Below are 11,236 nucleotides of genomic sequence, written 5' to 3'. Positions count from 1 at the left end.
TTAGGACTTATACATAGTGATGTATGTGGCCCTTTCAATATCGCCGCTAGAGGTGGTTATAGGTACTTTATTACATTTACTGATGACTTCAGTAGATATGGTTATGTGTACTTGATGACACATAAGTTAGAATCCTTTGAAAAGTTTAAAGAATTCAAGAATGAAGTACAGAACCAGCTTGGCAAGAGTATTAAGATACTTCTATCAGATCGAGGTGGGGAATACCTTAGCCATGAGTTTCGTGACTATCTAGCTGAGTGTGGGATTCTATCCCAACTCACTCCTCCTGGAACACCACAGTGGAATGGTGTATCCGAAAGGAGGAATCGTACCCTATTAGATATGGTACGGTCTATGATGAGTCACACAAATCTTCCTACATTTCTTTGGGGCTATGCTCTAGACACAGCAGCTTTTATACTCAACTGAGTTCCATCCAAGGCCGTGATAAAGACACCATATAGGATATGGACTGGGAGAGATGCCCAGGTGTCTTTTGTGAGGATTTGGGGTTGTGAGGCTTACGTTCGACGTCAAGTCTCAGACAAATTAGGACCCAAATCTGACAAGTGCTACTTTATTGGATGCCCCAAGGAAACTAAGGGATATTATTTCTACATTCCCAGTCAGCACAAGGTAGTTGTGGCAAAGACTGGGGTCTTTCTAAAAAGGGACTTTGTTTCTAGAAAGACTAGTGGGAGTACGTTCGATCTTGAAGAAGTTCAAGATGCGGACCATAGCACTGAAGCCTCGATGGAATTTGAACTGGAACCACAAAGTGTTGTGGATGATGTTGTTCCACAAAGAGTTGAGGAACAACAACCAGTTCAAGTAGACATACCTCTTCGCAGGTCTGATAGGGTACGTCGTCAGCCTGAGAGATACTCTTTTCTCTTGTCGGACCATGATGACGTTGTGCTCATAGAGGATGAGCCCACCTCCTATCAAGAAGCTGTGATGAGACCAGATTCCAAGAAATGGCTAGAAGCCATGAGATCCGAGATGGAATCCATGTACACTAACCAAGTATGGACTTTGGTTGATCCACCTGAAGGGGTAAAACCCATAGGGTGTAAGTGGGTCTTTAAGAGAAAGATTGATATGGATGGACTTATCTATAAGGGTCGCTTGGTAGCTAAAGGTTTCAAGCAGGTTCATGGTATTGACTATGATGAAACCTTTTCTCCAGTAGCGATGTTTAAGTCCATTCGGATCATACTTGCTATTGCAGCATACCATGACTATGAGATATGGCAGATGGATGTCAAAACCATATTTCTAAATGGAAACCTGCTCAAGGATGTGTACATGACACAACCTGAGGGTTTTGTAGATCCACAACATACTAGCAGAGTATGCAAGCTGCATAGGTCCATTTATGGACTAAAGCAAGCTTCTCGGAGCTGGAATCTTCGATTCGATGATGCAATCAAACAGTTTGGTTTCATTAAGAATGAAGATGAACCTTGTGTCTACAAGAAGGTTGTAGGGGATATAGTTGTCTTCCTCATATTGTATGTGGATGACATACTACTCATTGAGAAAGACATCCCTTTACTACAGTCTGTCAAGACTTGGCTAGGGACATGTTTCTCAATGAAGGACTTAGGTGAAGCATCCCGTATTCTAGGGATACAGATATATAGAGATAGATCTAAGAGATTGCTTGGCCTAAGTCAGAGTACATATATTGACAATGTACTCATTCGGTTTGCCATGTAGAACTCCAAGAAGAGATTTCTGCCGATGTCACATGGTGTGAGTCTTTCGAAGACTCAAGGTCCCTCTTCTAGAGAGGAGAGAGACCGCATGGATCAGATCCCTTATGCCTCAGCCATAGGATCTATCATGTACGCCATGCTATGTACTCGACCTGATGTCTCGTATGCTTTGAGCATGACGAGTAGATACCAGTCAGATCCAGGTGAAAGTCACTGGATAGCGGTCAAGAATATTCTTAAGTACTTGAGAAGGACTAAAGAATATTTCTTGATATATGGAGGCGATGACGAGCTAGCTGTAAAGGGTTACAGTGATGCCAACTTCCAGACCGACCAGTATAATTATCGATCGCAGTCAGGGTTCGTGTTTTGCATATGGTGGTGCTGTGAGCTGGAAGAGTTCGAAGCAGAACACAGTAGCTGATTCTACGACAGAGGCCGAGTACATTGCTGCATCAGAGGCAGCAAAGGAGGCAGTTTGGATCCGCAAGTTCATCACTGAACTTGGGGTGGTTCCTAGTATCGCTGACCCTATTAAGCTCTATTGTGACAACAATGGAGCTATATCACAGACTAAGGAACCTCGCTCACACCAGCGGCCAAACACATACTACAACGCTTCCATCTCATTCAAGAGATTATCGAGAGAGGAGATGTGAAGATTTCCAGAGTACCTACAGAGGCTAACATCGCAGATCCCTTGACCAAGGATTTGGCACAGAGGAAGCATGATGGTCACACTAGGTCATTGGGGCTTAGAGCCTACACTGATTGCCACTAGTGCTAGTGAGAGATTGTTAGTTAGAGCCCTAGAGCCAATCATTTGATGATTGTTGTATAAACTCATTGTATCATATTCTTATATATAAAAGCATTTGGTTTTTTGGTTATTATGCTTACTTGTATTGGTGCCAAATAAACTAAGTATAATAGCGTACTTGAGTAGAGGGTTCTTACCTATATCAATCAGTTAGTTGAACCGATAGTGAGATGATATAGGGAACACTACTCTTAATCATTCCTAGTCAAGTATTAACATTCAGGGACAATGTTAATACAATGAGACTAGCATGTAGGTCAACTCGGTGACTTGATGTAACAAGTCATGGAAATAAAGATATCAAGTTGACACATGAGTATGCATTAGAGAATGTATACTGAATGACCCGCCATGAGAAAGTATTATGGATCGTTATATGAGTGTCATATACTTTCTCATGTGGCTATTAGTATGACTACTAGTCCTTGGACCTGAAGTCACCATGGTTCCCTACATAAGGAGTTACGTACTTTGGCTTCGTCAAACGTCACCCGTAACTGGGTGGACTATAAAGGCGATTACTGGGTATGTAACGAATTATGCGGAGGGATGTGAGTGATGTAGATGGGATCTATCCCTCCTATATGACGGGATCGACATCGATATTCTTGATAGAGTGAGATCACGAAGTGCATGGTCATGCCCAAATGAGTCAATATGAGATATTGAGCTCATTTGATCGAGTGAGTCTACTTGGAGTTCAAGATTTAGATTGATTAGAGGATGACACGGTCTATGCCTCACATTGATCAATCTAGATGTTTAGGATAGAAGAACACTTGTCATATATTGTGAGGAGTCATAATTAGTAGTCACAAGGTGATGTTGGATTTCAACATTCTTGTAACTTGGGTAGTAATGATGTGTTGCTAAATACCGCTCATTACTTATGCTTCTAAATGAGATCAGGAGCATTGCCAACGTTACAAGAACCTATAGGGTCACACACAAAGGACAATTAGATGGAGATTAGGTTCATTTGATGAACCTAAATGATTAGGTTTATATGATGAACCAAATTGGATTAAGAGTAATCCAAATTGAGCTAATTGAGTTGGACTCAATTTGGTTCATGTGTTAAGTGAGTCTAATTTGGACTTAGACTCATTTAATTAATTTAATTCAATGAATAGAGATTCATTAAATTAAAATTGACTTGAACCAATGGTTAGATTAGATCAACCAAGGGAGAGAAGTGGTCAAGTTTGACTTGACTCAAGTAGGAAGATGAAGAGTCAAGTTTTGACTTGACTTTGACTTGACCAATGCCACATCATCAAGGCTTCTTCATTTGGTCAAGTTTGACTTGACCAAATGCCACCTCATGGAGGAGATCAAGAGACTTGACTCTTGATATTCCATGGGGGTTACAAGCCTTGAAGTGGCCGACCACTTTTAGTGTTGAATGAGATTGATTTTTCATTCAAGGCATTCATTCCATCTTCTTCCTCTTGCTCTCAATTTCCTTCTCCCTCTCCTCTCTTGGCCGAACACTCCATATGTGCTAGCACACCTTTTGTTTGGCCTCTCCATCTCTTGCTTGTGTGGATACATATAGAGAAGTGTCTACTTTGACACTTTCGAGATCCGGCGAACCGAGGACTAGCGGGATTGCGAAGGGCTTCGCATCAAGGGTAAAATTCATTCTCCTAGTTTAGAACTAGCATAAGAAACTCATACTCATAATGTTTTTCGAAAATTTTACTTCGCACGGATCCGGTGGTATGGGAATCGGGGTTTCCGCAACGCGAAAAAGTGGTTTTTGCGGCTCGAAATTCCCAACACGTGGACCGTGGGCCCTTGTGACAGAAGGATGTTCCCTATAATCGGACTTTCTAAATTACCTCTTCTACTTAATGGCGGTAGAACATGGGTAAACTCTTTGGTGCGATCTTCGCGAGGTTGTACTAGACTCTAGTTAGAACTCCTACATGAGTGTAAGCATTGAGTTAGTTAGATGAACAATGCATTGGGACATTAACTAGCATCACAATGAAATCAAAATCCTAGCATCTATCATTCATCCTCTTACCCTTCTCTCACTCCTTTCCGTTGTTCTCTCCCTTCTCTTTTCTATTCCTCTTACTCTCTTTTCCACCCAATCTTATGTTTGTCTAGATAATTCACCGTGCGAAGTTAACTAGTGCTTAATCAATAGTTCCTGTGGGTTCGATATCTTTTGTATTACTGACGACGTAACTGTGCACTTGTAGTGATGTAACAACATTCGAGGGACAAGAAGTCAGGGAGGAAGCCTGTTCGAGGAGAAGGTCGAGTTGGGTTCGGGTGACCTCAACTCCAGTTAGCCGGAGAATCATCCAAGTAAAGAGATAAGCTACTAATGAGCTGATCTGCCACATGGAAGGCGCCTTCGATGAATAGTATGAAGGCGCCTTCTACCCTTTGAAGGCACCTTCTGATAGCCATTAGTGAAGATAAAGTTTTATATTCACACAGATAAAACTTAATCAATTGAAGGCACCTTGCACCCTCTTGAAAGCGGCTTCCACCCTTGGATAAGATATTTCAAGAGCTATAAAAAGGCCCTGGAGCTAGGAAAGAAACAACAACTGTAGTTGTAATCTTTTCTAGTCTATTTCTTGAGTTGTCAATGCCTATAAGAGGCTTCTCCACTTGCAACGAAGGAGATCTACTAGTGCTTTTCACTGCCTTGGATTAACAACCATCTAGGTTGTAACCAAGTTAATTTATGGATTCTTGCATTTTTCTTTTAAGTTATTTAGTTCAAGTTTATTGTTATTATTGTGCTACTAATCAAGTCCAAAGGACGAGAAGGGTTTAGTTTTTATTTTATAGGAAATTCACCTCCCTCTTGCTGGCCCCGCTGCTCCAACAGTGTGGATGCTAGAGGCATGGATGATGCTTGTGGATAGAGGAGGACTCTGGATCAAAATCCTAACGGATGCAATGATGGGGCTTCGGATAGGGGATGCCTCTCAGAGCTTGGAATCTCAAAGCTCCATGAGAGATAATGGTTGTGGTATTCCTCTCTTACAATGCTCCAACCCAATAGGCAAGGTAGCTTGCTATTGAAGAAGAAAGGCAGAGATGTTGCCCGGAGAAGGATGGTTGCTATGGTAGGTGTACAAAAACAACACTGCAGATCTATGGCATTGGTCTCAATCCCTTCAAGAAGTTGGAACACTAGTGGAAGATGATGCCAGTGGTGAAGATGAGGTGGTGATGCCTCTCCCAATCAGGAGAGGGATGCCGATGATAATGATCGGTGGAGATTCAATCCCAATCGGGACCGATAGCTTGTGGAGGAACTCTAAGATTTTGAGAGCTTCGGTGGATGGAGACGTGAAGATGATGACTCTCCTGATCGGGAGAGAGTTGTGAGAAGGAGATGGCTGATGGCTGACGGTGTTAGTGAGTAAGAGGTGATGTGCGTGCGATTTCTCCTGATTTTGGGGGTTGTGTGTGTTCTTTGGAGATGAATCGATTCTCTCCTTAGTTATGAACCCTTTCAAAACTTGAACCAAATCTAATTAGACCAACTCCAATGTGAACTGGATGATACTTGAGAAAGGGTGAACCAACTCCGAATTGAACCTTTTAATTGTCAATTGAATCAGTTTTCGCATGATAAATCAACCAATCAAATTGAACCATGGATGAGATGGAGGAAGTGAATCAACTCCCTTGAACCAACTCTCTTTAACCCTTGTTTTAGGTTAAAATGTAGGGAACTAGAGAGCTAAATATGTAGAAAGTGTAGCGGAAAAAACTAGTTTCTTTCTAAAAGATCCATGTGAAGGAAAACCATATACTAAGTTTTATTAAAGGGAGTTACCTTTGTTACGTAAACATGAACTCCTGACAGCAAGCATCTCAGCATGATTAAGTATTAGGCCTCTTTCGGTATCCACAAGAACAAGCCTTCCATCCATCTCACGAACTCATGAAGTGGAGAAGAGAACCAACCAAGGTTGTGCTAGCAACCCCAATGGAGGTTTTCGCCAAATGAAGAGAGGAGAGAAGAAGAAGAGCAAGAATAAAAAATCTCATCATGAAAATGAATCAAAAACCTTTTTTAATTGCCTTAATTAACATTAATATTTGTCTTCATCCAATGCATGATCAATTCAAAATTGATCACCTTTTGCTCTTTATCAAATACACGATCAATTCTAAATTGAACACTCCCCTTCCTTGATGAATTCAAATTTATCAAGTCGTTCAATGAGACTAACTCATTAATCATCATAAATCCGAATTAACTCAATGAGTCTAATTCGAATTAGACTCAATATAATAGTTGGATCCAATTGAGTCTAACTCAATGAGTCTAATTTAGATTAAACTTAATCCAATGATCCATCATATAAACCCATCTCCTAATTAACATATTTTTTGTCTATGACCCAATAGGTTCTCATAATGTTGGCAATGCCTCTAAAACTATTTTAGATATATAAATAATGAGTGACATCTAGCAAGACATCATTGCTACCCAAGTGGCGAAAATATCGAGATCTGACTTATCCTTTCCATGTCTATTATCTTGTATGACTCATCCCTTCTATCTTTAATATCTAGATTGATCAATAAGACATATACCATGTCATCCTCTTATCAATTTTTATATTTCTTGATCTCTAAGTAGACACACTCAATCAAATATGCTCAATATTGCATATTGACTCATTTGAGCATGACCATGCATTCTTGTGTCCTACTAATCAGGGGACCTACAGATATCACTTCTGTCATATGAAAGGGATAAATCTCATCTACATCACTCATATTCTTCTACATAACTTATTAGAAACCCAATGATTGACTTTATTATCCACCTTGTTACAGGTCACGTTTACTGATACCAAAGTATACAACTCCTTATGTAGGGAACCGTAGTGACTTCAGGTTTAAGGACTATTCATACTAATAGTCACTATGAGAATATTAATGATACTCATATAATGATTCATGAAAAGCCTTAGATATAGTTGTTAGTGAGAGCCCTTGAGCCAATTATGTGATGATTGTTGTATGGACTCGATGTATCATATTCCTATATATTTATAAAGGTATTTCTTTATGGTTATTATACTTACTTGTATTGGTACTAAATAACTAAGTATAATAATGTCCTTGAGTAGAAGGTTCTTATCTATATCAATCGATTGGTTGAATCGATAATGAGATGATATAGAGAACACTACTCTTAATCATTCCTAGTCGAGTATTAACATTCAGGGACAATGTTAATGCGACGAGACTAGCATGTAGGTCAACTCGATGACTTGATCTCACAAGTCATGGATATAGAGATATCAAGTTGACGCATGGGTATGCATTGGAGATTGTATACTGAATGACCCGCCGTGAGAAAGTATCATGGATCGTCATATGAGTGTCATATACTTTCTCATGTGGCTATTAGTATGACTATCAGTCCTTGGACCTGAAGTCATCATGGATCCCTACAAAAGGAGTTGTATACTTTAGCTTCGTCAAACGTCACCCGTAACTAGTGGACTATAAAGGCGATTACTGGAAATGTAACAAATTATGTGGAGGGATGTGAGTGATGTAGATGGGATCTATCTCTCCTATATGACGAGAGTGACATCATGATTCTTGATAGAGTGAGACCACTAAGTGCATGACCATGCCCAAATGAGTCTATATGAGATATTGAGCTCATTTGATTAGAGTGAGTCTACTTGGAGTTAAAGACATAAATTGATTAGAGGATGACACATTCTATGCCTCAATTGATCAATTTAGATGTCAAGGATAGAAGGACATTGTCACATATTGTGAGAGTCACAATTATTAGTCATAAAGGTGATGTTGGATCTCAACATTCTTGTAACTTAGTAGTAATGATGTGTTGCTAGATACCGCTCATTACTTATATTTCTAAATGGGTTTAGGAGCATTGCCAACGTTACAAGAACCTATAGAGTCATAGACAAAGGGCAATTAGATGGAGATTAGGTTCATATGATGGACCAAGAGGATTAGGTTCATGTGATGAACCAAATTGGATTAAGAGTAATCTAAATTAGACTAATTGAGTTGGACTCAATTTGATTCATGTGTAGAATGAGTCTAATTTAGATTATAATTTATTGAGTCAATTTAAACCAATGAATAGAGATTCATTAAATTAAATTGACTTGAATCAATGGTTAGATTTGATCAACCATGGGAGATAAAAAATGTCAAGTTTGACTTGACTTGAGAGGGGAGATGAAGGGTCAAGTTTGACTTAACCAAATGCCACCTCATTGTGACTTGGCATGGGGCCGGCCAATGATGGTGTTCCACATTATCAAGGCTACATCATAGTGTGTCACCTCATGAGGAAGACCAAGAGCCATGACTCTTGGTATTACATGGAGGTTTAAAACCCTCCTTTATGTGGTCGGCCACATTAGTGCAAGCATTTGTGCTTGTTGTAACTTCTTCTTCTTCCTCCTATCTTATCTTGTTCTCTCCCTCTCCTCCATTGCCAAAACCATTCAAGGGTGCTAGTACACTCTATGTGGGTTTTCTCCACCTTTTGTCCGTGTGGATACGTGTAGAGGAGTGTACACTTGACACTCTATGAGATCTGGCAACCGTTTGGACGAGCGGGATAAGCGAAGGACATCGTGACAAGGGTAACACTCTTATCATGTAGATCTAAGGTAGATCTAGGATAAACAAATATGTACATGAATTTTATTTATCTTCGCACGGATCCGTGGCAAGACATCGAGGTTTCCGCAACGTAAAAAGTGGTTTTTGCGGTTCGAAAGTCTCAACAGTGGTATCAGAGCCACGTGCGAAGCGTGTACATGTTTTGTATTTGTTTTTTTAAAATATTTCAGATCTGTAAGTTTCTGTAAGTTTACTATTTTTATGAATTTTGTGAGTAATTTTCTCGTAGAGGCGAAGCAACAAGTGCTTGGACACTTATAGGCTTCAACTACCGAGAAAAATCTTCCGAAATGGCAAGATCTTGCCCAAATTGTTTTGGGACAGTGGCTTAAGGCACTGTTAGATTAAGATGGGATACTCGCGATATTCATTTCGTGAGTAGGGGCGCTTCCCCTAACCCCGTAAGGGGCATTGTCCCATGATCACGCCCGAAAATCACTAATCGGGACTGCCGGGAAGTTGTGACTCATAAAATTGATAAAAATAGTATTAAAATTATAGAAATTTATGTAAAATACATAATTTAGAATTATTTATAATATTTTGATGGTTATGGCCCAAAAACCCAATTTGATTGGATAAAAATTGTGTTGTAATTCATAATATGGTCTGCGCGCTATTTTTGTGTTGTGCTTACTGTATATGATATGTGACCTGCGAGTTGTGCCTCTTTTCTTATGTTCCTATTGTAAATAAATATTAGACTCGAATGTTACTCAAGTTTCATATTTGTAATGTGCAAAATGAAGCGGTGGAAGGTCTACTCAAGAAGGAGTTACGAGGAGAGTGATTTCAACACATGGCAGTCAAAGGTAGGCGCTTGAAGAAGCCGATGACCCTAGATTGACCGTCCGATCTTTTCATTGGCTTGAGAAGATCAATATATATGATTACTTGTGTGTATGTGATGCATGCTAATGTAGGGTAATTAGTGTCTTAATGCGTATATGATACACATTCATGATTAGATTAGTTTTTAATCAAGTCAACTTGAAATGCCTACCAAGTTTTGATACCCATCACTACCTCGATCATTTGTTGTTATTGAATCTGCTAAAGCAGAGCAATGCATATTATCTTGGTAGGGTTAATATAACTAGTAACTCAATTTGATCGGGTATAACTATAGGCATTTTCAACGGTTGGAAGATAGGATAAAAATCACATTTATACTAAATCTTGGGCGATTTAGCCAAAGCTAACTCAAGTTTTAATATAAATGAGGATCTTGATCCTATAAACAAGAGTTGCATAGAGATGTAATTGATAATTAGTTATCTACCGATCATACTAAATCTTGGGCAATTTAGCCAAAGCTAACTCAAGGCATAGTATGATGTGGATCTTGTCCCACACGAATTATAGCCCATTAGTATGAATCTAGTAGTGTGGTTTGACCACATCCATGACTTGATTCTACAAAAGTTCTATAATTCAGTGGGAGCATCATTTAGTTAAAGGCCTAATTAAATGAAAAATGGAATATGATATTTACTCTCTGCTTTATTTATGTTGTAGATTGCCATGTCGACAAACATGAACACTTTCTCCCTGCGTTCTATCCTTGACAAGGACAAGCTCAATGGAGCTAATTTCCTGGACTGGTACAGGAAGCTGAGAATCGTTCTCACACAAGAAAGAAAACTGTACATCCTAGAGCAGACCATTCCCGAGGCACCTCCTGCCACTACCATGCGAGCTGACCAAGATGCTTATAAGAAGCATCAAGATGATGCATTAGATGTGTCATGCCTCATGTTCACAACCATGAACTCTGAGCTTCAGAAAAAACATGAGTTGATGACTGCTTATGATATGGTTGAACATCTTCGTCAACTATATCAAGGACAAGCAAGGCATGAGAGATTCGAGATCTCTAAGGCACTGTTTCAATGCAAGATGCAAGATGGGACTCCCGTAGGTCCATATGTACTCAAGATGATTGGGTACATAGAGAACCTACAGAGGTTGGGATTCCCACTTGGCCAAGAACTGGCCACTGACTTGATCTTGCAAT

Source organism: Zingiber officinale, chromosome 2A (assembly GCF_018446385.1).
Source record: "Zingiber officinale cultivar Zhangliang chromosome 2A, Zo_v1.1, whole genome shotgun sequence".
In the NCBI taxonomy this organism is placed as follows: domain Eukaryota; kingdom Viridiplantae; phylum Streptophyta; class Magnoliopsida; order Zingiberales; family Zingiberaceae; genus Zingiber; species Zingiber officinale.
The sequence above is the reverse complement of the archived record's forward strand: the minus strand, read 5'-3'. Positions refer to the sequence as shown.